The sequence below is a fragment of the Coregonus clupeaformis genome, unplaced genomic scaffold (genome assembly GCF_020615455.1).
Source record: "Coregonus clupeaformis isolate EN_2021a unplaced genomic scaffold, ASM2061545v1 scaf0112, whole genome shotgun sequence".
NCBI classification, from domain to species: domain Eukaryota; kingdom Metazoa; phylum Chordata; class Actinopteri; order Salmoniformes; family Salmonidae; genus Coregonus; species Coregonus clupeaformis.
Genome location: NW_025533567.1, coordinates 745725 through 750617, shown reverse-complemented (window position 1 = coordinate 750617; position 4893 = coordinate 745725).

The following is a 4893-nucleotide window of genomic DNA, read 5'->3' as shown; positions in this document are numbered from 1 at the left end:
CACTCTCGCGTCACCCCAGGTAGCGCAAACCCACACTCGTTCAGAGCCCTCTGCTGTGCACTTCACCATACATGTCACCTTCCCTGATTACACTGTAGTTCCCCAGTGTAAGGCGCTGGTCGATTCAGGTGCAGCTGGGAACTTCATGGACAGGTCTTTAGCTAATAGTCTATGTATCACATTGGTTCCTCTACCCATTCCATTGCCCATCAAAGCACTTGACAGTTGACCATTAGGGTCTGGTTATGTTAGGGAGGTTACAGCACCAGTCACGATGATTATGCAGGAGACCCATAGGGAGCAAATCATATTTTTTTATTATTGAGTCCCCTGATTTCCCTGTTGTGTTGGGCCTTCCCTGGCTAGCACTACACGACCACACCTTTTCATGGCCGCAGAGGGTTCTCACGGGGTGGTCACGAGAGTGTCAGGGTAGGTGTCTAGCTGTTTCCGTTGGTGCAACCACCGTGGAAAGTCCAGACACTACCTCCACTGTGCGCATTCACCCTGAATACCTCAATTTGGCGCACACGTTTTCTAAAACGCAGACGACCAAATTACCACCCCATCGGGTGGGGGATTGCGCGATAAACCTCCGTGTAGATTCTGTGCCTCCCAGGAGTCATGTACAGTGAGGAAAAAAAGTATTAGATCCCCTGCAGATTTTGTACGTTTGCCCACTGACAAAGACATGATCAGTCTATAATTTTAATGGTAGGTTTATTTGAACAGTGAGAGACAGAATAACGCATGTCAAAAATGTTATAAATTGATTTGCATTTTAATGAGGGAAATAAGTATTTGACCACTCTGCAAAACATGACTTAGTACTTGGTGGCAAAACCCTTGTTGGCAATCACAGAGGTCAGACGTTTCTTGTAGTTGGCCACCAGGTTTGCACACATCTCAGGAGGGATTTTGTCCCACTGCTCTTTGCAGATCTTCTCCAAGTCATTAAGGTTTCGAGCCTGACGTTTGGCAACTCGAACCTTCAGCTCCCTCCACAGATTTTCTATGGGATTAAGGTCTAGAGACTGGCTAGGCCACTCCAGGACCTTAATGTGCTTCTTCTTGAGACACTCCTTTGTTGCCTTGGCCGTGTGTTTTGGGTCATTGTCATGCTGGAATACCCTCCACGACCCATTTTCAATGCCCTGGCTGAGGGAAGGAGGTTCTCACCCAAGATTTGACGGTACATGGCCCCGTCCATCGTCCCTTTGATGCGGTGAAGTTGTCCTGTCCCCTTAGCAGAAAATCAGCAGGGGATCAAATACTTTTTTCCCTCACTGTATATCCCCTGTCGCAGGCTGAAACAGAGGCTATGGAGACATACAGTGAGGGAAAAAAGTATTTGATCCCCTGCTGATTTTGTATGTTTGCCCACTGACAAAGAAATGATCAGTCTATCATTTTAATGGTAGGTTTATTTGAACAGTGAGAGACAGAATAACAACAACAAAAATCAGAAAAACGCATGTCAAAAATGTTATAAATTGATTTGCATTTTAATGAGGGAAATAAGTATTTGACCCCCTCTCAATCAGAAAGATTTCTGGCTCCCAGGTGTCTTTTATACAGGTAACGAGCTGAGATTAGGAGCAGACTCTTAAAGGGAGTGCTCCTAATCTCAGCTTGTTACCTGTATAAAAGACACCTGTCCACAGAAGCAATCAATCAATCAGATTCCAAACTCTCCACCATGGCCAAGACCAAAGAGCTCTCCAAGGATGTCAGGGACAAGATTGTAGACCTACACAAGGCTGGAATGGGCTACAAGACCATCGCCAAGCAGCTTGGTGAGAAGGTGACAACAGTTTGTGCGATTATTCGCAAATGGAAGAAACACAAAATAACTGTCAATCTCCCTCGGCCTGGGGCTCCATGCAAGATCTCACCTCGTGGAGTTGCAATGATCATGAGAACGGTGAGGAATCAGCCCAGAACTACAAGGGAGGATCTTGTCAATGATCTCAAGGCAGCTGGGACCATAGTCACCAAGAAAACAATTGGTAACACACTACGCCGTGAAGGACTGAAATCCTGCAGCGCCCACAAGGTCCACCTGCTCAAGAAAGCACATATACAGTGGGGAAAAAAAGTATTTAGTCAGCCACCAATTGTGCAAGTTCTCCCACTTAAAAAGATGAGAGAGGCCTGTAATTTTCATCATAGGTACACGTCAACTATGACAGACAAATTGAGGGAAGAAAATCCAGAAAATCACATTGTAGGATTTTTTATGAATTTATTTGCAAATTATGGTGGAAAATAAGTATTTGGTCAATAACAAAAGTTTCTCAATACTTTGTTATATACCCTTTGTTGGCAATGACACAGGTCAAACATTTTCTGTAAGTCTTCACAAGGTTTTCACACACACTGTTGCTGGTATTTTGGCCCATTCCTCCATGCAGATCTCCTCTAGAGTAGTGATGTTTTGGGGCTGTTGCTGGGCAACACGGACTTTCAACTCCCTCCAAAGATTTCCTATGGGATTGAGATCTGGAGACTGGCTAGGCCACTCCAGGACCTTGAAATGCTTCTTACGAAGCCAATCCTTCGTTGCCCGGGCGGTGTGTTTGGGATCATTGTCATGCTGAAAGACCCAGCCACGTTTCATCTTCAATGCCCTTGCTGATGGAAGGAGGTTTTCACTCAAAATCTCACGATACATGGCCCCATTCATTCTTTCCTTTACACGGATCAGTCGTCCTGGTCCCTTTGCAGAAAAACAGCCCCAAAGCATGATGTTTCCACCCCCATGCTTCACAGTAGGTATGGTGTTCTTTGGATGCAACTCAGCATTCTTTGTCCTCCAAACACGACGAGTTGAGTTTTTACCAAAAAGTTCTATTTTGGTTTCATCTGACCATATGACATTCTCCCAATCCTCTTCTGGATCATCCACATGCACTCTAGCAAACTTCAGACGGGCCTGGACATGTACTGGCTGAAGCAGGGGGACACGTCTTGCACTGCAGGATTTGAGTCCCTGGCGGCGTAGTGTGTTACTGATGGTAGGCTTTGTTACTTTGGTCCCAGCTCTCTGCAGGTCATTCACTAGGTCCCCCCATGTGGTTCTGGGATTTTTGCTCACCGTTCTTGTGATCATTTTGACCCCACGGGGTGAGATCTTGCGTGGAGCCCCAGATCGAGGGAGATTATCAGTGGTCTTGTATGTCTTCCATTTCCTAATAATTGCTCCCACAGTTGATTTCTTCAAACCAAGCTGCTTACCTATTACAGATTCAGTCTTCCCAGCCTGGTGCAGGTCTACAATTTTGTTTCTGGTGTCCTTTGACAGCTCTTTGGTCTTGGCCATAGTGGAGTTTGGAGTGTGACTGTTTGAGGTTGTGGACAGGTGTCTTTTATACTGATAACAAGTTCAAACAGGTGCCATTAATAAAGGTAACGAGTGGAGGACAGAGGAGCCTCTTAAAGAAGAAGTTACAGGTCTGTGAGAGCCAGAAATCTTGCTTGTTTGTAGGTGACCAAATACTTATTTTCCACCATAATTTGCAAATAAATTCATAAAAAATCCTACAATGTGATTTTCTGGAATTTTTTTTCTCAATTTGTCTGTCATAGTTGACGTGTACCTATGATGAAAATTACAGGCCTCTCTCATGTTTTTAAGTGGGAGAACTTGCACAATTGGTGGCTGACTAAATACTTTTTTTCCCCACTGTACAGGGCCGTCTGAAGTTTGCCAATGAACATCTGAATGATTCAGAGGAGAACTGGGTGAAAGTGTTGTGGTCAGATGAGACCAAAATCGAGCTCTTTGGCATCAACTCAACTCGCCGTGTTTGGAGGAGGAGGAATTCTGCCTATGACCCCAAGAACACCATCCCCACCGTCAAACATGGAGGTGGAAACATTATGCTTTGGGGGTGTTTTTCTGCTAAGGGGACAGGACAACTTCACCGCATCAAAGGGACGATGGACGGGGCCATGTACCGTCAAATCTTGGGTGAGAACCTCCTTCCCTCAGCCAGGGCATTGAAAATGGGTTGTGGATGGGTATTCCAGCATGACAATGACCCAAAACACACGGCCAAGGCAACAAAGGAGTGGCTCAAGAAGAAGCACATTAAGGTCCTGGAGTGGCCTAGCCAGTCTCCAGACCTTAATCCCATAGAAAATCTGTGGAGGGAGCTGAAGGTTCGAGTTGCCAAACGTCAGGCTCGAAACCTTAATGACTTGGAGAAGATCTGCAAAGAGGAGTGGGACTAAATCCCTCCTGAGATGTGTGCAAACCTGGTGGCCAACTACAAGAAACGTCTGACCTTTGTGATTGCCAACAAGGGTTTTACCACCAAGTACTAATTCATGTTTTGCAGAGGGGTCAAATACTTATTTCCCTCATTAAAATGCAAATCAATTTGTAACATTTTTAACATGCGTTTTTCTGGATTATTTTGTTGTTATTCTGTCTCTCACTGTTCAAATAAACCTACCATTAAAATTATAGACTGATCATTTCTTTGTCAGTGGGCAAACATACAAAATCAGCAGGGGATCAAATACTTTTTTCCCTCACTGTACGTCTCGAGTCCCTGCGCCAGGGGTTCATACGTCCCTCCACTTCACCCGCCTCCTCAAGTTTATTTTTAGTGAAGAAGAAAGACGGAGGTCTGCGCCCTTGCATTGATTACCGGGCACTTAATCAAACTACCATTCGCTACAGTTACCCTCTACCCCTTATCTCCTCTGTTATCGAATCAATGCACTTCTTCACGAAATTAGATCTCAGGAGTGCGTACAACCTGGTGCGTATCCGGGAGGGGGATGAGTGGAAGACAGCCTTTAGCACAACCACAGGGCATTATGAATAACTGGTGATGCCTTACGGTTTGATGAATGCTCCATCAGTCTTCCAGTCCTTTGTGA